Source organism: Dermacentor albipictus, chromosome 9 (genome assembly GCF_038994185.2).
Source record: "Dermacentor albipictus isolate Rhodes 1998 colony chromosome 9, USDA_Dalb.pri_finalv2, whole genome shotgun sequence".
Classification (NCBI taxonomy): domain Eukaryota; kingdom Metazoa; phylum Arthropoda; class Arachnida; order Ixodida; family Ixodidae; genus Dermacentor; species Dermacentor albipictus.
The window spans coordinates 22,254,961-22,277,921 of NC_091829.1; the positions used below are offsets into that span (position 1 = coordinate 22,254,961).

Here is a 22,961-nt window from a genome sequence, read left to right on the forward strand (position 1 = left end):
TTCCGCGAAAATATCGCCGGGAAAAATGAATGACCTCATTTGCTTCCTCAGAAGTATGTTTTCGGTCCAAAGCGATTTCAAGGGGACCATTCTATTTGTAATTATTATTGCTGATTATTAATTGTTTCTATTTTGTTATGTTGATGATTTGAAAACTGATTGTTTAAGCCTTGTGTGCTAGATCGTACACCTGCCTCTTGTTGCAGCGGGAGAAAAAAAGGGGAAAACAATTTAGTTAGGTTGATTTGAATTATGGCCTTGTCTGGTGTTTGACGGGAGACAGAGGGCACTTGTTCGTGTTGGGTGTTGCCTTTTGCCGGTCGGTTTTGCAAGCTGCAGAACGACCAAGCGGGACCAGTGGCGAGAAGCAAGGTCTTAGGAACGACCCGAGCGGAGCTGGTCAAGGTGCCTTGGCGACGACGTGGTGAGCAGAGCTCCTGTCCTGGCGAGTCGGACCTGGGCACGTGAGGTTACCTGGCGTCCCGACACTGGACGTGAACTTGGACGAGCCTGACGAACGTGCGCGCCTGGCATCCGAGCCACGTGGAGGCAGCTCGTCTTCCCGGCGCCTTATCTGAGGGCGGGGATGCTGTTGTGCCATTACCACAAGCCCGGATCCCGAATCTGCAAGATGCAGAATCTATCCTGCGAGCGCCATAACTCTCCCTTCACAAGTCAAGATGCTGCGCCTTCGTGCGGGAGAAGCCTCGGCGGAGCAGCGTGTTTTGACGTGTCCGCGTGTGCCCGACGGCCCGGCGCCGCACCTCCCTTGCCTGGAGGTCACCGCGCGCGCGAACTTTGAACCGGGTGGCCAGCGCGGTCGCTGGTTGGACCCCTCGGACGACCGTCGTGTGCTGACTTTGTATTGGGCCGGTTGAGTGACAATGGGCCTCGGGGATTATAAAATCAGAGACACGCCGCTCGAAAACAGGATCTGCCGACCCCACCGGGAGAGAGTATCGCTCCCGACTGGGGTGAGATGTGTAACGCGTTTTCGCCGGACGTCGTCGTGCGAGAACAGTCGCGTTTGTTGTGAGCACTCGGCCCCAGTGCCGACCCGTTCATGTCCTGTATGATAACCTGTATATAATGTATAAAGTCCCTTTTGTTATTCTCATCGACGCCAGGCTCGGAGTCTTCGCTACCAACGCTCTGTCACGAAACGGGTGACGAGCGCTACGGGACCACAAAGCCGTATTCGTGGTGCAGCGGTTGAAGTTCGTAACACTGGCAAGCAAGCGTGTTGAGACGCGTGGTGCTACGCCTCCCGGACAGTACAAGCCCGGTGCACTTCGATGCGTGACGTCATGCTACCTTGCCCGACTGCCATATAATTTAATGGGGGACGCTCCCGAATAAGTCGCTGTGATTTGGACGTCACCGCTTTCGTCGCGCCGAGGTTGACAATGGAAGTTTCGCTCCAAGTCGCACGATGTCATAAAGCAGAGCGCGCAGGGCTCCTAACTAGGAGGCGGCGATTTGGACCAGCGGGAAAGACACTCAGCGTCTGAGCGTGAGGTCATAGGCACGAAACTCACTATCGCCAACGTATTTTTTTTCTTTCGAGTTAGCATGCAAGCGAGAGCTTGCGTGGTCAAGGAACGCGCGTATAGGACAGGCTTGCGAGGGTGACGTGACGTGGCGTCGCGGCGATGCCCTCTCCCCTTCCGCAACAGCTGGCGCGCCATCGCCGCAGCAGCAGCTGTTCCCTTTCACCCTCTCTGCTCTGTCGAGGCGAGCACGTTACGTTGCATCGTAGCCAATGAGAACTGAAGTGCAGTTTCGCTTCTACAGACGATGGCCTTTTCGCTCAACGGGCCGTTTGATGCTTTCGCATCGATAAACTTCAGCCTTTTTGGATGGGGCTGTACGCGTATCTATTGCGTATAAGGGCCGCGACGCCTTCTCAAGCGCTCGCTCCGGTTCTCCCGCGGAGCGGGGCAGCATTTGCGGATTACGAAGCCCAACTTTGCAGCTGCTGTGCTTCCATGTATATAGAAGATCAGAGACCGACCCCGGGTATCATCCTGCGCAGAACGCCTGTATATAGAGCTCTGCTGCGCATGCGCAAAGTAAGCGCGAAGTGCCTGGGTGGCCGCCTCTTGGAATGCGCTGTGAGCTACGTCACGCTAACACGCGCTTCGCTTTCCTGTTTGTTATTTGGCTTCGCCAATGCAGGAAGGGCTACATGCCTCTATAGAAATACAGAACGAGAAGGAAGGGGGTTAACCGAGGGGCCCGATTTTTTTTAATCACGTCATGTGAGAACCCTACAAACAAACACCACGTTATCCTATGTTATCCTTGGTGTCTTTGTTTGTCGGCTTCTTATAATATGATCTATAGAAATACAGACGTTCATCGGAAGTGGGGGGGGGGGGGGTGAGCTTAAATGCAGCGCGTATTGTACTGTTCCCCATGATTGGTCTCATGTGCCCTCAAGCGGTGTCCTTGGCAGCTGCTCATGGCGTCGTACTCTACAGGCGACGTTAGGTGTCTGCGTTAGGTGTTCCGAGGGCGTGGGAGATATGCAGCGGAAGAGTGCATAAAATGCAGTGCACTCACTGTGCTTGCGGTCTCAGTTGAGCACATCACATAGTTAATTGTATCGTCACATGTCGTTCTTTGCGCACCGTTGTGCGGATAGAGTCGTACTTGCATAGCGCTATTTATACCTACGTATGGCCAGTTTCATTATTACGCTCTGGGACCTCTTTCAGTAGATAATACTCAACAATGTTACATATGCTCATAAGACACAGCAGCAGAAATTACCTTTACTGGAGCAATACAACTGCTACTGCCGGATCCTGCTTCGCCAATAAAGTTGTACATTTACGCGCGCACGCACGCCCGAACCATTCTGCATGCATAGCCGCGCATATCGCATAAAAGGATGAACTGTCGAATGTATACGGGCTGACGCATTTAGCGATGCCTCTTGCTCTGTTAAGGTGATCGGCCGGCCACTTGCCGCATACTATTGACTCCCGTACGCCTTGTCTGCTCGCCTGTATACAAATGGTTGCCGGAGTGCGCACGAAGGAGCGGCACTACATGACCGCGAAGCGCTTTGGAAAGCCGTACGTGGCCCCACACTTTTGGTTTACTACATTCTTCAAACGGGCAACAAGCAAAGGGGGACAAAATTTTCGTTTCGCACTCAATACAGACGCGCTTCACACTTTACAAAAGCACGACCGTTAGGAAACGTTTTATCGATGAGCGACTTCCCCCGTTTACGGTAATTGCTACCGTCCGCGCTGGCGGCTGCAACGTTGGGAAGAAACTCTGAAAGACCTCTTTAGAGTTGTGGAACGCCAGGAAGTGAAAAGTAAAAACAGGAGTAGAAGTGCACACAGAAGTAAGAAGGAAAAGAAAGAAAAGGAGGAATACAAAAACGAGCCAGGGTGCTGTGTGAAGGACCTACCTAGGGTTTCTTTCCAAATCCGGAAGTCGCTGGCTCGAAAGCGCGGTGAACTGTGATGGTTTGTTCTCCGGCTTTCGTTATGTATTTCTTGGTGGTGGTGGCGGCGGCGTTATCAGATCTGTTCTCTTTTCTGATGTATTCCGCTGACGCCCCTTCTTGGCCGTCTCTCCGTACCGTTTTCAAAGGATTTCTTTCGCCGTGCGGATAGCTCTTTTGTAATTCTTTTTCCGAAGTTGACAGGGAAAGAAAAGAAAAGAACACAAGAAACGTTTCTTGGGCATTCGCTTCCTCAAAAAAAAAAAAAGCCTCCCGCCGTGTGAGATTTCATTCAGGAGAGCTTAGCGGAAATAGCCTAGCTCTGCGGTTTCCGGGCAAAGGGCTAGTTTCCGCAAAACTTCTTGAAGTGGTTCGTTAAAGCAGCTAGCGATACATATTTTCGAACTCGTATATAGAAACTACTTGCAGCAACACGCACGCTCAATAATGTCGACGCTGCCATGTGCGGGCATGCCTCGGGTGAGGAGAAGGGTCGGAAGCACGACTCTTCCCCCCCCCCCCTTTCTGGATGCGACATTGGTTATACACGAGGAAGTGCCCATGCATGGCTTGATCCGGTTCAGGAACGGTGTGGGCATTATCACCGCTGAGACATCCCTACGTCAAGAAGAGCGCCGCAACATGTAGCCTATGCAGCGGACGGAAGAAACAGTTTCCAGTAGGACAAACTGCCACGACATTAAGCGTCGTGCCTGTGTGTCTATCGTGTGCCGTCTTGCATGCTTGTCTTATATACACGTACTACAACCGTACTTCAAGAAGCGTTTGACGATTACACTGACGCAGCACTGCGTGTGTGGATTCTGTAGCTGCCTTCTCGTGTGTACTTTTTGCCTGTGACGCGTCTACACACAGTGTTCCCTCTGTCCCGCTTTCCTCTTTCTGTTCCCCTTTCCCTTCCACCAGTATAGGGTAGCAAACCGGACGCTCGTCTGGTTGACCTCCCTGCATTTCCTCTATTTGACATCTCTCTCTCTCTCTCTCTCACTTGCCTCCTACGATTTTGCGAAGGTTGGGTCAAGCTTTACGAAAAAGTGAATTCCGTCCTCAGAAAAAACTCGCAAAGTTGGAAGATGGGGCAGGACAAGATTACACAGAAAAGAAAAAAGAAAAGAAAGCATTCAAAAGCGAAATTTCGATTGTACCTGTACCAGCATCGTCCTCTTTTGCCGGCGCAAGAAGCGACGTATGCCCCAGAGGAATATTTGCTTCGGACAAGTTAATTATTAAGACAACTTTCTTAGCTATATAGGCCAAGCCGGCAAGAGCAAGGTCACTGCAGTGCCCAACGTTATGTTTCGTGTCCCTTTTAAGTCTGCTGTTCCGAGTTTGCCGTTGCTTGCTTGTGTGCTGCGCGTAAAGGTAAATCGTCGTACCAGTATAATTCGAATGTAAGTAACCCCGAAAGCTGCGTGCTCGGAGCAAACGCTAAAGAAAATGCGCAAGCACACGAACGAGAAGAAAGGTTGTGCGTCATCCTTGCCTGAGCAGTGCTACCGAGGTACTTCTACATAGCGAACGTCAACTGCTAGCTACATAAAGAGAGATCGCGTTTCGCTTGTTTTGTCGTCTACACTCTAAGAACAGTTTACACCCTTTGGCTTGCCCCTTCTGCCACACAATGATAATCGTCATCTGCCTTGATGCGTTTCCTTTCTTTAACGCTGCGAGCCCGGAACTTTCCAGTAACGAACGGCACGCGCGTTATCAGAAGGGGCACCCTAAAGGGTGTAAACTGTTCTATGCTGATAACGCGCCTGCCGTTCGTTATTGGAAAGTTCCGGGCTCGCAACGTTAAAGAAAGGAAACGCATCAAGGCAGATGACGATTATCGTTGTGTGGCAGAAGGGGCAAGCCAAAGGGTGTAAACTGATCTTAGAGTATACCTTATCTGACATGCAAGATAGAGGGAGTGATGGGGGATGTGCGGTTGGCGCATGCGCACCGTCTTGTTTCGTATTTCGTCAGCTTGGAGCGTCGCATATTCGACTTGCCGATATGTGGTTGAAACGATGCGCGGGGCACATTAAATTTTTTTTTTGAGTCCTTAATGAAATGGGACACTCGCGAGTTCTTTTATTTTAATGTAGCGCTACCGACTTTTATTTTGTTTTTGTATTTTTTTTAAAAAAGGTGGTTCCTCCGAAACGACGCACAGAGGAGTGAAATACCTCGCGCGAAGCCGTGTGCGGTGTACTCTTATGAAATCATCGGAACTAGCCCAGCGCTGAAGCTATAAAAGGCAGTTTCGAGCCTAGCTTCGGTTACGCAATACAAAGATCATCCGACTACCGATTATCCACAGCCAATATCCCTTTAAAGAAAAAAAAATAGATAGGTGGTGGTTGACCAAGCAGGTGAATGTATAACCTGCCCTTTGCATACGCATTTATCAAACAAGAAGAAAGAAAGAAAGGTCAACCTATACGCGTAACGCGAGTGTTAGGGAGGATGACACGCTCTTACGCGTTAGCCCCGATCGATACTATGTACGCGTATACCGTGGAGTCACCGAACTCAGGCACGGGGTCAGACGCGTCGCCAAGATCGCGTTCCGTATAGTTCCCACGGGTCGTTTTTCTTAATCCGACCCCGTTTAGGTGGCCAGCGTGTCGAGCTATCGCAGCATAGAGCGTTCGTGCAGGGGCTCGAGGAGAGTGGTGCGAGATAGGTGCAAGACGGGAGAGAGGGGGGGGGAGACGTCGTTTCGCTCGAGTTATAATCCGCCAAATGCTTCGCGTGCTTCGAGCGAATTTTGCATCCACTACGGCTTTGAGGCTTTATCGCCATTGCCTATCTGTTGCTCTAAACGACCTCGCTCGTCGAAGAGAGCAAGATTTAGCCTTTTCTTCTTTTTTTTTCTTTTCGTTCTCGATCTATGTACGCTTGCTAGAACTCGAGGGTTGTTTTCCTCGTGCACTAATGAAGACGTTTGTCTCGCATTGGTTTAGAATGTGTAGAAATCGTACGTTCGGAGCAGGCTCGTTGAGATTGCCGGATTCTGATGTCAAGTGTTCTCCAAGAGGGCTATTTGCGATGCTATTCTGATATTATCGAGTGCTTTTCACCGCGCTGGTTGCGCACCGCAAGTACCGCACGTATATAGCATTCATTAGTATATACATTTGGCTTCATTTTCGTTTTGAATCATTTTCGAGTCGAAAAGGATCGCGAGCGGCTAGTATACTCATTGGTGCAGGCGGTGGTGGCGGCTGCTTCGATGGCTCGTCTGCTGTGGCTTTCGGTTGCCTAGCACGATGTCGCGGGTGCGACTCCTGCTCGCATTCGGGTGAAGTCGAAATTCGGAAATTCCGATGTCACAAGATGTCGAAGCTTGTTTCACGAATGATGTATAGATTCATATAACAAACATCTATCTCTGTCTGGTCTGGCCTGGTTTCGTATGTTTTGCTCTGGTGTGGTCTGGTCTGGTCGGGTCCAGCCTAACCTAGTCTGATCTATAGTCCGAGGTTTAGTTGTGGAATCACGTGGTGAAGTTAACGTTGGCAGGGTAACCTACTATTTGATGTAGTGCAGTTTCTGTCTCCGCCTATGCCCCATATTCCGGCCGTATCGTTCGGGAACTTGAACTATATACGTCGCATATCGACGGATGATGGCGTGTACATTCACGGGTCATTCCGTGTATGCCACGAGAACTGGGTTAAACTTCTCAATTGCGTGCGCATTGCGTTAGAGCGCAACTGTATGTACAGGGTGTTTCAGCTAACTTTATCAAGAGTTTAAAGAAATATGCCGATGCACTCTGAGACGACGCGACCAAATGCATGTTGCTCACTTTTGTATGTAGTGTGTCACGCTATATATTTTTTTTATTTTGCTTAAATAGATGATTAGTCAAGATTAAGTAACCAACTCCTGAAGAAACGAAGCTAGGAAATAAAATTCCAATTAGAAAGTTGCAGAGCGGTTTGAAGAACGTCCGAATAAACAGTTCCTGTCTTTCTATCCATTAAGTATTAGTGTTTTTCAGCTTACTACGGATACCCGCGAAATGCAAAAAAAAAGAAGAAAGAAAAGACGCCACGTGACATGCCCGCTTGCGCGTCTTGATTGCACTGCTGCCAAGGGTTCCGCGTACAAACGAACATAGCATTTAGCCGGTGTGAACTCCCGTCTGCTTCTCGCTGTCATGAACCGCCGCGAAGGAAGCACTTCGCTGGCGTAAATCGATGGGAAGCGGCCTTCTCGCCGTTTCCCACCGACCACCTTTTTGAAGCGGACTCTCCCATACCAAGCTGCGGTGGTGACGCCGCACCCTGCCGCGCCCAACGCCGCATGGAAGATGCCTTACACCGTAGAAGGCTCCGATATCACCGCCGCGGAGTTATCCGACGGCACATGGACGGCGTTCGAGATGCAACGCCGCTACCGACGCCCATCTCCGCCTGAACAACAACCTGCCGGAGCCCAGACGCCGGCCACGACGCTGCCTGCCCCGAATGCGCGGCAACGCGGCCGCCCTCCACCGCCGACCAGAAAGCGCCCGCTTCCCCGCCTGCCCTCGGACGACCTCAAGATAGTCCTTCGCCCGCAGGGCACACTCAACCTCCACACCGTCGGCCCCGCCCGGCTGGCTGTTGCCATTTACGCAGCAGCCAACGTCGACCAACGCCTGGCAGTTACTGCCGACCAGGTTAGAATGCACCCCACTAACAACACAGTGACAGTGAGCACGCCTGACAGTGCTCGTGCAGTGTCATACGCCAAGGTCCGCGCCATCACCATCGACACCACAGAAGTCCCTGTTGCCGCCTACGCCCCAGCCCCAGACAACTCCGTGCGAGGGATTCTGTACCGGGCTTACAGCTATGAAAGCGACGCCGAAATCTTCGCCGAGCTTCGGGCTCGCAATCCCGACATCCCTATCGTTGCTGCGCGGCGTATGGGCCAGACACGACACTTTGTCGTCACGTTTGCAAACACCAAGCTGCCCCGATACATGCGGTATTTGGGCTTCACTTTCGAGGTCTTCCCTTACAAGGGGCGCCCGGAGGCTTGTTTCAACTGTCGCAAGCTAGGTCACAGAACAGATGTGTGCCCACAACCGCGCCAACCCATTTGCCGCCGTTGCGGTGTGGCCCACGAACCTCAACCAGTCGGCCAACCACCCACTTGTCAAGCCACGTGCATCGTATGCAAAGGCCCACATCCCACCGGCAGTAGAAGCTGTAAATACCGTTTCGTGCCAACCAGCCGAGCTAAATCTTCCAAATCCTCCACGGACACTGAAACTGACCCCGGCACCTTGTCACGTGGCCATCAGTCTCGCTCTCGGAGCCGCGACCGCCAACAACGACCCCCAGGAAATGACGCTTTCCCACCACTGCGAAGCAGCGGCTCCAGTCACAACAGCCCTAGCCGCTCCCCATCGCGCTCTCGGGACTCCCGGGCAACCTCCCAGGTCGGGCCGGATACCAAGTCCACCAAACAGGTCGCGTGGAAGAGCCCTCCACCAGCCACAAGCCAACTGCCCGACCCCCAGGTAAGGGAACTGGCAGAAATGGTTAAGCAACTACAGCTACAGTTAGCACAGGCAAATGCTAAAATTCATAGCCTTGAGTCTGCACAGGCGCACCCACAACCGCGGCCGCAGCAGGTGGCTCGCGCTCCCACCTCCGACTCCACCAATGACCCCAACATGGACACCGACCAGCCCAAGTGCAATAAGCGCAAGGCACCTCCCCCCTCCTCTACCTCTGACCTTGACGCAAAATTCGAAACTTTTGACGCCCGCTTATCTAAAATAGAGGACGTCCTAAAACGGCTGACCCCCACTATCGACCAGCTCATTGAAGGCTGCACTAAAATGGCAACCAATATTCAAACCCTAACCGCACGCCTCGACCACCTCGCGGGCCCTCCGCAAACTGACGCCCTCACGACATCAAAGCCCACTCAGTCGCCTGGTGCGCTTCCCTCTACCGAGAGTGCAGCCGCGCGTGCGTCTGCTGGCGGTATTATCAAAACCGACGTAGCGTTTCCGCAGCGTCCCGAACCCTACAGGAAACGCGATGGCTAGCGCGCCCATCACAGTATGGCAGTGGAACTGCAGGGGCTTCAAGGCAAAGCGGAGAGCCTTGGAGTATACCCTGCAGGCCCAGCCATTTACACCCCACATTATAGCCCTCCAGGAAACATACACCGACACAAAACTAGCCAGCTATACTGCTTACAACCAATCGGTGGCGCCGGATCTCCGCCCGAGCACCGCCATCCTTGTACACCGCAACCTCACCGCCAATCAACTCGATCTTGACTACCCCGAAGTCCCACACACTTTCGTGCAGGTCCTTCCAAACAGCCGAACCGAATCCCCACTCAACATCTTAAACGTGTACAGCCCCCCAAGTGACAAGAGCACTAATGTAGCCACTCTCCTCCGCAAGGCGTGTGCGATCGCGCGGAACGAGATGCTACTTATAGTGGGTGACTTTAACGCACCACACGCCGAGTGGGGCTACCCCAGCAGAGCCTGCGGTCGTAAAGGAGCCAAGGTTTGGGACACTGCCCAGACACTGGCTCTGACGCTCCTCCTCGACCCCGAACGGCCCACCCGTATCGGTAACAGCATCACGAAAGACAGCTGCCCCGACCTCACTTTCGCCCGCAACATCCCAGATGCGCGCTGGGACAATCTCGGTATGAACATAGGTAGCGATCACTATGTTCTCAGCACTACGTTCACAGCCACACACAGCAAGGGCCCTCGCCGCACATTCAAACACACCAACTGGGATGCTTTCCGGTACGTACGAACTCAGCGTCCGCAAAGCCCCATAGACGACCTCAACACATGGACAGATACTCTGCTCCGCGACGCAGCCAACGCCACCTCCACAGTCACGCAGGAGGAGGGTGGCCCCACCCCAGATGCTAAACTCATGCATATGTGGGAGGCCCAGCGCAGCCTCCACGCTCGCTGGCTCCGACGCAAACACAACCGCCCTCTCAAGCTTCGCCTCGCTCGCCTAGAACGAGAGATCGAAGCCTACTCCACCAAACTTAGTCAGGAACAGTGGTATCAGACTTGCGACCGACTCGATGGGCAGTTGGGATGCAAGAACACATGGTTTCTGCTCAAGCACTTGCTTGATCCGACCCACACCAAGTCAGCATCACAAAAGAATCTCAACCGCGTCATACACGCGTTTCCAGGCACGAACCAGGAACTCCTCGCTACCTTGAAAGACAAATACATAAACACCTCCACCGACATTCCCACCCCCTTAAATTACAAAGGCTCCCAGAACCCAGACATGGACAGAGACATCACGGCGTCGGAAGTCCGCGCCGCTCTCAACCGCATCAAGACCACTGCGGCCGCCGGCGATGACCATATTACCAACAAAATGCTCCGCAACCTGGACGACCAGTCGGTCGCAGCACTTGCGGACCTTTTCAACCACCACTGGCATGAAGGTCGCCTTCCAGACTCCTGGAAGCATGCCAAGGTAATCTTCATACCCAAACCAGGCAAACGACTCGATATGGGCAACCTGCGGCCCATCTCGCTCACGTCTTGCCTGGGGAAGGTTATGGAGCACGTAGTTCTGAACAGACTCCACACTCACGCAGACAAGGAGAATCTCCTCCCCCCCACGATGTTTGGGTTCCGGGCTGGACTCTCTGCCCAAGACATCATGTGGCAGATACAACACGACATACTCGACCCGGGTCCCATCCGGGCGACACGCACCATTCTCGGCCTCGACGTCAGTAAAGCGTTCGACAACGTGTCGCACGCTTCTATACTGACCAACCTCTCACAGATAAACACTCTAAGCCAAAAAGGACTAAAACGGGTATGGCTGTTAGTCTCTTGGGGGACTAAATGACCTGCCACAGATTTTGAACCAATTTTGGACTAACTGCGGGAGCAAATGCAGCGGCCTAACTGGGGGAGCAACTACTGCAGACTAAAAGTGAGGGCAACTTTTAGACCCTCCCAGTTAGTCCCTAGAGGATCAACGGTTAGTCTGTTAAGGTTAGTCCACAGGGAGTAACTGCAGGAGCAACTTTTAGTCCCTTCCAGTTAGTCCCTAGGGGACCAACAGTTAGTCTGTTAAGGTTAGTCCACAGGGAGTAACTGCAGGAGCAACTTTTAGTCCTTCCCAATTAGTCCGAAATCACTTTTCCAATGATTCCAGGTTGCCATAGCTTTTCAAGCAAAAACAATGATCGAACTCAAGTAACCCATGTTTATTTTTGATTACATATTGCCACCATCATCTTGAGCCACAATTAACAAAACAAAAAAAGGAATACTAGCATACAAATGCCAAGTCCTTGGTATACAGTAACGACATATAGATACAGAAGATAAAAAAACTTGACTGAAAATATGCAGCAGTTCAAACAAAATAAAACAACTCCAAAGTATACAGCAGATGAAACGTGTCATAGCCAGAGTAAAATCATGAAAATGAAATTAAGTCAGGAGCAGTCACAGTCAAATATAAGTTAGAAGCACTCTACAACCCCCGAATGCAGAGATCTAACTGGGCTCGAACTTGACTTCTGGCATTCTCAAGACAGCTTCGCCGCGCGTCGTAAATCGTGCTTGATCTTGCGGACGACTTGGGAACGACTTGCCTGCGTCGAAGTCCGCTCAAGTTTGAAGTCTTCTCCCGGGCTAGCTTGAAACTGACTTGGTCTGTTATTCCAACATGGCAGCCTCCCGAACGGACGTCGCGCGGAGGTTAGCTGCTTTCGAGTTTGCTTGCTACGCCATGGATACAGCATTTTCAGAGGCGCAGCCCTTGCCGAAAATTCCGCGACCCACCCTACGTGACCGAGGGAATTCGATGGAGCTGTACGACGACGAACAATTCCTCGGTCGCTACAGATTCACGAAGAACGCCGTGCGACTTCTCGCTACGTTGCCTATACGGGTAAGCGGGGACAATAGAGGACCGACTGTGTGCCTCCCATGCTGCAGTTGCTGATGGCTGTGATGTTTTACGGCGCCGGCACGTTTCAAACAGTCACCGGAGGTCCGGTCCGCATTCCTCAGTTAACAGTGTGCCGCGCAGTAGGAAAGGTGACTCTGCTCATCGCGAAGCACCCGCGCCCCATGCTGGTGCGCTTCCCGGAGTCGCGGAAAGATTGATTGCGAGCGTATTTTCTTATCTCCTGTGACTACACATAATAAAAAGCAGCCCAAATAAGTCAGTCATGCAGAACATGTGCGCTTACCAGTTTTGTGGCGCTTTCCTTTTTCTTCCGCAGCTTCCTCTTTCCGCTTTTGCTTCAGGTTGGTCCAGCATTTTTTCAGTTGCAGGTGATCGCGCCGCGTAATCCCGTGGTTGGCATTCAAATGTTTTTCTATTTCTTTCCATGTCTGATTCTTCTTGGTCAACGACGCGACGTAAGTTTTCTTGCATTCCACAATATGCTTGTAGCCGTTCAGGAGTGTCGTCGGCAGGCTCCTTTCGTCTTCTTTAAAACGGGCTGCCGTCTTGCGTTGCGGTGCATTCTCTTGGGAGGAGACCGTACGTGAGTGCGACATTTCAGCGTCAAAGCCTGTTGACAGAACAGCAATTTCGTACCAAATGCGGCGCGCGGCCGTCGCGCGAGCCCCACAACTTGTTTTCCTAACAGACGACACTTTCCTAGCAGACGACACGCACTGCCAATTTGCGATGTCTACGACGGTGCCGCACTCTCCCTCTCGTTGTTCTCGACAAACCCTCCATGCGAAGGAGGCAAATCGTTTGCACGTGTCATCGGGTGTTGTCACCCATATGGGTCCGGGCAGGGGACTCAACGGCGCTCGGTACTCTTCGTTCGCAGCACATGTTGCAGTTTTTTTCTTGTTTGTGACTCCGGCCTAGTGTGTTCGAATAGGTTAGCTTTTTCTTCAAAGGGTCATGTAGCCCGAGCAGAACACGGGCCGTCGCCTTCCTTCTGGAATGCCTATAGGCGAAGAGGGACGCGCGAGCTCCCTCAGAAACCGACCGTATGCCTCGTCTCGGCCTCTTGTATCCGGTTGCCGGCCCAGACGGCGCATGAACGCCTTGCGGCAATCGAGAACAAAAGCCGAGAAAAAAATGACAGACGAACAGACGGGGGCACGATCGGCAGACGCTGCCTCAGGACATCGAGACGACGGAAGAGTGCGCGCGCGCGCGCCCGCCGAGGCCGGGACCCCGACGAGCCGAAGTAGCCATCGGCCGGCGGCGGACAAAGGGAGCCGCCTCCGGCAGAGAGAAACACGTAGTACGCACCTTCAGACGCCCCGATGTGGTCTCCCCGGGACCCGACTTGCGCGCGCTTACCCGGAGTGCACGCAAGCAGGGCCCGAATCCCGCCAAAATGTTAGCCAATGGCGAAAGCCTGTTGACCTTCGTGTGGGCGGGATGGCAGCAGAGCGACAGTGTTTTATGACCCGCTGCCACCCCGTCCAGGCAGGGAGGAGAGGGACACGGAGCCCCCCTCTCTAAAGGGACTAAAGTCAGAGGACTAAATTGTGCCGTTGATCCCCACCGTCGACCGTTACCTTGCAAGGACAAACATTTAGTCCCACAAATTTGCGCACGACACTTTCCCTCTGCACACGGCACGCACGGTGGATTAACCGTTGATCCAAAGGTCCAACGGCTGCCGTTAGTCCCCTTTTCCCCGTTTTCGGCTTAGAGTGAATGTAGGCACTCGCACCTACAACTACATTGCCAACTTTCTTTACAACCGCACTGCTGAACTCCACATTGGAGACCTCTGCAGTGACAAAGTCACCATGGGCACCCGGGGAACACCACAGGGAGCTGTTTTGTCCCCGTTCCTATTCAACATTACTATGCGGGGCCTTCCCACACTTCTCGACACCATACCCCACATTAAGCACTCAATATACGCCGACGATATTACCCTCTGGACAAACACTGGCTCGGACGGGGAGATACAAGATTCACTTCAACAGGCAATCGACACCGTCCACACTTACGTACAGGCAAACGGTCTCGTTTGTTCGCCCACCAAGTCTGAACTGTTAGTTATACGAGACAGACGTGTTCGCCGACCCGTCCCCGACCCTCAAGAGCCAATCACGCTTCACATTGCCACCCACCCCATAGACCCCGTACAGACCATCCGCGTGTTAGGCATGCTGGTTCAGAACAACACGCAGAACTCGGAAGCCATCCAACGCCTCCGAACCACAGCCCACCAAATCAACGGCCTAATCCGCCGCATTGCCACTCGCCGCAGGGGAATGCGGGAGACCGACCTCTGCCGCCTCACACAAGCCTACCTCATTAGTAGGATTGTCTACACATACCCTTATTACCACCTCCGCCGCAAAGACGAAGAGGCAGTAAATAGCATCATCCGCTCGGCGTACAAGGCGGCAATGGGACTGCCCCAGTCCGCCAGCACACAGCGTCTCCTTCAGCTTGGAGTATACAACACCCTCACAGAGCTGATAGAGGCACACCAGACTGCACAGGTACACCGTCTTTCTCGCGCCGAACACGGTCGTTACATTCTTAATCGTCTTAATATCAACCCTACAGGTGACATCCACCCCACTGCTCCCCTCCCGACTGGAGTCTTCAGTCGGCTAGTCATCAGACCCACGGCCAAGAACATGCTACCCGGCCGTCACGATAGGCGCCGCCAACTGAAGGCACAAGCCTTAGACGTCACCTACTCCGCCGACGAACATGCCATGTACGTGGACGCGGCGAAATGCGACTGTAACACATACGTAGCCTGCGTAGCGACGCCAACCACCACTCTCATCAGTGCCGCTACAGTGCGCACACACTCCTCCACCGCTGCCGAAGAGGTTGCGATCGCGCTAGCCATCGCGGATCCCCGCACAAGCACGGTTCTCAGTGACTCTAAACAAGCCATCCAAAATTTCTCAAAAAACTCACTCTGTCTCCCCGCCGCACACATCCTCCGCGGTTGCACTCTCGACAGAACTATAAGCTTAGTGTGGGTACCTGCTCACGCGGGGAACTCTGGGAACGAAGGGGTCGACCGTTTAGCCCGAGGCCTAACTAACCGGGCGGCCGGCCCCTCGAACCCAGATGCGCTCGCAGAGGCCCCCAAATCCTACGCTGAAATTACAAACTTCTATAAGGAGACGAGACGCGTGTACCCGCCTCCCCACCCCGACCTCGAACGAGCGCAAGCCACCATGCTTCGCAGACTGCAGACCGATTCAATACTCAGTCATTCTAGACTTTATTTAATCACTGGAGGGGATTATGACCCCGTCTGCACTAAGTGCGACCATGGAGTGTTCGCCACTCGGGCACACATTCTCTGGGGATGCGAGGGTAACCCTCCCCCACGATCATTACTGCCAGTTCCCTCCGAAGAGGGTTGGAACCAGCTGCTGACAAGGCAAGACAAGAAAACGCAACTCGCACTCGTTTCGTGGGCCCAAGACGTCGCCCCCACCTGGGAGCCACACTAGGCCTACCTGCCCTAACTTCCTACCCTGCAGTGGCAAAATAAAGTTGTTTCTCTCTCTCTCTCTGGCGTAAATCGCACAGCCAACGCCTTCGTCGCTGCCCTGTCGCCTTTTAAGCCCTGCTAAATGCTGTTTTTCTGTGCGCGGGTAGTTTGGGAGCGCTGCAATCACGGCGCGCAAGCGGGCATGTCACGTGGTGTTCTTTTTAAATTTTATTTCGCGGACATCCGCAGTAAGCTGAAAAACACTAATAATACTTAATAGATAGAAAGACTGAAACTGTTTATTCGGACGTTTTGCAAGCCACTCTGCAACTTTCTAATTGGAATTTTTTTTTGCCTAACATCGTTGCTTCAGTACTTGGTCAATTAATCTTGACTAATGATCTAATTAAGCAGAGTACAAAATTAGCGTACTACATACAAAAGTGAGCAATATGCATTAGTCTTAGAGCGCATGGGCATATTTTTAAGCTATTGCTAAAGTTAGCTGGAACACCCTGTGCATAAAGGCTGTATTAGTTGCCGAATTCAGCGCTCTCAATAAAATCGGAAAAGAAAGAGGCAGGATGTAACCCCAGTGGCAGGCCCTAAATCATCGTTTTGGCTGTCCGTAGCCAAACCTGCGTGATCAATACTCTCCTTTCTTTCCTTACAAGTTTTTTTTTTCTTTTTTGGCGCAGGCATAGCGCACCCTATGATATTGCAGAGGAGAACAAGCAACATTGGAGGGGTCAGACTTATAAGCAAAGACAACTGATAATAACCCGAGAGGTAGGTTACCTTGCCTATGCGAAACAGTAGATTCTGAAAGATAGCAAGGAAGCTGCTGTCAACATGAGCCTGCGACGAGGCGCCAAACCCAACAAATATTCCTTGCACGAAAAACGCGCAAGTGCAAGGGATTCATGGGTCAACGGGGCCAACGCCACCTAGACAAGAGAAGGTCTGAGCGCTCGGCGAGTGACGTCACGTAAAAGAGGTCGGCGGCGTGCTCGGGCATAGGGGTGGAATGAATAAAGCCCCTTAAACTTCGTAAAGTAGCGACACGCTTTGAAGAATGCCGCCTCCTCCTCGCGCGCTCTGGCCGAGGCCGACGCCGCGTCGCTATTGGCCCAATAGCATCACGTGGGCCCTCGCGCCGTGCATCAGCGCCATTTTTGCTCGAGCAGCGTCTATGGAGTGGCGAGGAGCGCATGTTGGCGCCGTTGCTACGCTCGAGCACTGTAGGCGGCGCCATGGTCGAGGAGGGAGCGTGAAAGAGAGGAGAAACGAGGAGGAGGGAAGGCGAAGGAGGAGAGTGTCACTACTTTACGAAGTTTAAGGGGTTTTAGGAATGAAGGGTTCGCGCCCTTATGGGTAACTTTAACCAGAGCGCAGTTATTATATTTTCTTTTCCATAGTTGAGCAGATGGCCGGCATAGAACAGAGGGTGTTCCAAGATTATTTTATTTGTGCAAGACTATTGACGCGCTGCATTATTAAAAAGCCCGTCCTTAAAAAATGAAATGGTTCAGCCTTAAGATTGAGAACGAATTTCAGGTAAATAATGACAGGGAGCATGGCTCATGTTGAAAAGTCACAGTGCTGCCCTCTTCTTCAGAGTAGCTTCTTTGCCTTGAACAATCGTCGGCGTCAAAGAGTTTGCCGTTCATGCGACCACAAAAGTTCTTCAACAAAATGTTAGCACTGCACCATAACAAATATCTCATGACAACTTCACTGGTGTGCCCTTCTTCACATTCGGGAGACATGTATTTATTCCAGTCTAGATTAGGCTCTAAACGAATAATTTCGCTTTCGAGGCATTATTACATACAGTACCGCAGACCACCTATATACAACACGTCAAATGAGTTTAGCAACAGAGATGCAAAACATTTGTGCAACTATTTATAAAGAGACAGCTGCCTTATTCCGCAGAATTTAAGCTTTTCTTTGCCTTAGCATTGGCGTCCAATATTCTGTCACTGATCTTACGGAAACATGAACACATGATTTTCCGGCCCCGATTTGTAATTGCTCCAGCAGTTGGGCACGTACCACTTAGTAGGCATATCCAGACATGAACGTAATCCACATTCCGCAGCAATGAAGGCTTGCCGAACACACAACCGCAATCGCAGCACAAGCGCAGAGTCTTCATGCACGGTTCACGTCCAGAAAAAGAGTGCGCTCGGAAGCATGTCGCAGCATGCCAGGACTTTTCTAACCCCGAAGCTATCCAAGGAGCTGTGGGGTTCCCGGAACTAATCTAATTGTTATCGCCAGTCGTCGCCCATTCGGTCTTTCGCTTCTCATTTTCAACACAGGCGCGCCGCTCGTAGCTTCGTAGCACGCTGCACGGAACTTCTATGTGGGACTCTTTTGCGTCACGTAGCTCAACGGGAGAGGGTACAGCCAGAAGGCCTTAAGAGGAAGCTTTAGCCCGGGTGCTCCTATCTAAATACATGTAAAAGGACAATGTAAAATTTGACGACGTTTCTTGCATTTAAACGCAAAACTTTAATTCTAGTGACTGTTGGTTTCGAATTTTTGAGTTAGGTCGTCAATTGTTTATTAAAAATTGGCAAAAATCGAAAATTTTCAGAAAACGAAACTATCAAGTTTACAACCCTGTAACTCAACAACTAAAAATGATAAAACAATTATCTGAATTGCATCTAATGGTACATCTCAAGCGGACAAAATTGATACGCTACACATGAGTATAAAAAAAAATTTGTCATTTGGAAATACAACTTTTGCAGAACCCTTGTAACCAACGTAACAAATTCACGTAAGAGGTAAAACGACATGCCGAATTCGTCCGCTTTAAATGGTCTAAGTATGCCGCTTACAGAACCGTGATATTTTTTCTTGATGCAGAGCTATGAATTTGTAAACTTCGTGCTTCTTTTTTTTTCAGACTGTCGAATATTTTAAAATCTTTTTAACAAGATTCACGTCCTAAATCGATATTTCACTTCCAACAGTCACTAGAATTTAACTTTCTCTCTCAAATGTAACAAAGTTCATTAAAATCGGTCCAGTGGTTATCTCACAAAAACGTTTTTGCGTTTTACATGTACTTGAATAGGCCGCGTCGGAGTTGTGGCCGAGCTAAAGCTTCCTCGTAAGTTCTCTAGAGGGTGTTGGCGGGGCCGTGCCGCTATATGTATTTTTTTCGATTTCGCCTGTTTCGCTTTGTTGTTCATTGCGGTACAGCTGACATTCGGAACGCAAACGAAACGGTCAAAGACCGCGAACTCTGGCTGCGCTGGCGCGTATTACGGAGGCAGGAGGCGTTGCCTTGCGTGTTGTATGCCTGTATAAAGGTCGCCGAGAAGGACAGTTTTGATGTCTTATCTGACCGTTAGTTGCAGAAGTCGAACCAGACGACGCTGGCCCCCTCTCGCTGCCATCGAGGGTTCCAGGAAAACAAATATACAGAGCGTGATCCAGTTGAAAAGATCGAGAGCTTTACATGTAGCACGCGAAATATTGAGCGTGTGTTCAATGAAAACTTCACAAGGAAAAGCGGCACACAGCCAAACGTTCGGGGGACAGAATACGCGTCCCAGAAGTTCGCCCGCGACGACTTCTGGCCGCGATATATATATACTGTACACATAGGCGCTCATTTCTCAGGCTCGGTTTTCTTGCGACGAGCCGCTTTCTGATTTGACTTCTGGCTGACTTCTGGCTCGCGTGGTGGTTGTAAGCGTTTTAAAATAAGACGTTCGGCAGGAGGTCACGCGGATGCAGTTTATGGCGTTTCGAGAACCGGGCTGTATGTGTGGCGTCATGCGGTGCCCTTTGCGACTCGCACGGGAACATAAATTCTTTTGTCGTCTGGAAGGTCGATATGGCAGCGAGATTTAGTCCGACTATTGTAGGTCACCACGGGCAGACAAAACAAAAGTGACTCGGCGAGAAGAAAATAACGAAAGAAAGAAAGATCGCGGATAAAATATGTACGTGAGTTTTCTTATATTGATACGTTTGCTATAGCGCCCCGCATTAGTGCTCAGTTTTTCGAGTTTCGTTCGTATGTGAGAGGCCTGTCCGCCGTGGACCAACAGCTGCTGCGGCAATTAATGCGCCGGCATGTTTCTGGCGCCATTTGCAAGCGCTCTGCACAATTAGTGTCGTCTGTCGCTGCCGCATTTCATGAACGCGTTCTTTCGCAGACGGCCCACCGAGGTACCAGTGCTTGGTGCCAGATTGTTTTCGTCTGCCCGCTGTTGACATCGCAGAGGGCGCCTGCAATTTCTCTGTGCCGATCACATCTGTTTAGAATGCACCGTTCCGACTTACCTTAAGAACCCCCTTATAGATAATTTTTTTTCACCGATAAGCCTGGTCGCCTGTTATCTCAATAATATTAGATCGCCAGTCTCCGCTCCACAACATTTGTAGCAGTCTGAGCTTATGCGGACGACAAGCATGACATGGGTTTTACAGTACGAAAGTAAAAAAAGAAAGATCTACACGCTGTACATGTGGACACGAAAAAAGATAGCCATAAAGATTGCGTGCTAATTTTGAATTTTTAGTCGCAGGGAAAAAAAAAAACACATAGGATAGTTTTTGAGGCGAGGTGCGATTTATTTCATTATGATTTCTTAGATTTCTTCTGTACAAAGCTCATCGCACAACCGGAAAGTTGCCTGTAAGCCTACATTGGGAGGCAGTGATGGTTAAAAAGTTTTTAAAATATGTACGATAAAGGCAGACCTCGAGTGGCAAGGGAAAATTTTATTGCAGCAGACGATGGCAACTTTCGACACGCAAGGCACATCCTGCTCCCGAGAACCGCGACAACAGTTGTAAAACAGACGAGGAAAACTTTTCGTCTGCACGTTTCGACGAAGCAAGAAAGTGATAAGAACAGCAAAAAAATGACGAGCTAAGTGGCTGATGCATCATGAAACAGAAGGCAGCCTTCACCGAAGCAGTCGATTTGTGCATGTGGTCGTGGACTTTACGACCTCCTATGGCTACGCGTTGTGCATTACAAATGTGGTTGAGTCCGTTAATTTGACGCTACACTGAAGTGTGCACCCTTGACAGTGCTTCGGACAGGTTTTGAGGTTGGCCAGTGGCAGTCGACGTTCGCTGTAGCCTGTATACTCAAGAGTTCGCCGTTGTAGCTCGGCTTAACCCTACACGGGGACACGAAATGTCCAGTCGATGTGCATTGATGTCTTCTCTCTTTCCTAACGGGAGAGGGTTTTCGCTTCGAGCTCTGCACCAGTGTAAGGCTTATCAAAGAAATGTTTACAAAGAGTTCGGGCAGACGAAGGGGTTGAGCAATCGTAACCCTTGGGTGCTCGAAAACACACTTTCGTTTGGTCGTAAACCTGCAGCTGTTTTTCACGTCCCATTCGAGGATAGCTTAAGGACACGCGTTTCCCAAGTGCTGAAAATCGTCGTCTGCGAAGTAAGCAGAAGGCGATTATTCTTGTCGTTAACGGTGTCGTCACGATTTTTTTCAAATCCGCAGCTGCCGACAAACAAATTGCAGCTACAAAGTGTGCAAGTCAGGACGTGTGTGGGCTCTTGGCAAGAGCGCAGTAGATCACTGCGAGATGCAGGCTTTCACACCGCCAGCGGTTCTTTCTTCGGACTAAGACCGGTGCGTTGAACGCGCCCTACTCAGTGCCATGCCCTCGAGCTCAAAATATTGTGGCGTTAATCTTAAGTAAACATGCCTTATGTTCGCTATTGAACATGATAAGCGAATGTTAGATAAGGTTGATAAAGACCGACGAGGGTTGATATGGGTTTGTACTGTTCGGATCAAGTTCCATAACTTCATAATGACACCGGGCTGCGTGGAAATGAGCAAGTAGCACAATGCTTACACATACTTTGACAACTACCAGAAGAGTTGCTGCGTGAATTTTTCCACGTTGTGGATACATGCTGACTGAAACAGCAATGCATTTTTCCTTGAAGTTTTGAGTAACTAGTTAATCGAGATTGGTTCCACTCACAAAGTTTCCATCAAAAGTGTTTTCCTTTGAGTAGTGGCTGAGTTCAGTCCAGCGGAATTTCAACATGCTCCTTGGAATCATCATCTGAAGAAGTAATTAGCAAGGATTTGTTGATTAATATTAGTATTTCCGATTGTAGCGCAAATTATTTTATCTGCCGCTGCTACGGAGGTGAGCCAGCAAATGCAAGTTAGTCTCGAATCCATCATTTTTAATATTCTAAGAGAATGTTCGCAGAAACGTGCAGTGTTTTCACGTACGTTTTGGTAGATTACTCCGCTTGATTTAAAAAATGACACTGATAAAATGGTAAGCGAGAGGTGTCAGTTATCATTCAAAACACCTTCTTCCGATAAGTTATTTGGCCAACAGCTTTTAATATCGCAAATCTACGGCCGATATTTCTCACCTCTTGCGCAGGAAAGCTTATGGAGCATGCATTTCTTGTCAGAATAACCACTCACCTGGACGAAAACGAAATACACCCAAATACTATGTTGGCATTTCGGGCTGGACTCTGTACACAGGACGTTATGCTGCAAATCAAGCAGCAAGCACTAGACAGTAAAGCGAGGTCGACCAGAGCTATATTAGTGTTGCATCTCAAGAAAGCATTTGACAAAGCAGCACATTCGGCCATACTCAGTCGGGTCAGCAACCTAAACATAGGAGGAAGGGCGTACAATTACATCCGTGACTTCCTAACGAATAGGAAGGCTACCCTCATCATGGGGGAACTCAGGTATGAGGTGAGGGGCGTTGGCAATTCGGGTACGCCTCAGGGCTCTGTGATATCACCCATTCTCTTTAACCTCACTATGATAGGATTGTCGCAAAAGCTCGAGGTCATCGAAGGAATCAATCACTCCTTATGCGCGGATGATATTACCATATGGATCTCGCAAGGCAGCGATGGGGAGATAGAACAGAAATTACAGGAAGCGGAAGATAAAGTGGAGGAGTACTTTACAGGAACGGGGCCTGAATGCTCCCCAGAGAAATCAGAGCTCTTTTACAGACACACCCTCAAGGGCAGGCCGCCCAAGGGA

General features: G+C 50.7%; 1 protein-coding gene across 5 annotated transcripts in view; it reads left to right on the top strand.

Moving 5' to 3' along the window:
- Nucleotides 1–22,961, top strand: part of LOC135901975 (uncharacterized) — a 210,699-nt gene that overhangs the window by 57,257 nt on the left and 130,481 nt on the right. Inside the window, exon 2 of one of the 5 annotated variants that reach the window (XM_065431859.2) lies at nt 16,615–16,705. The exons of the other annotated variants lie outside the window; for them this stretch is intronic. The gene's annotated coding sequence lies outside the window, so the exon portion shown is untranslated. The remainder of the gene's footprint in view (nt 1–16,614; nt 16,706–22,961) is intronic. 5 annotated transcript variants of the gene reach the window in all.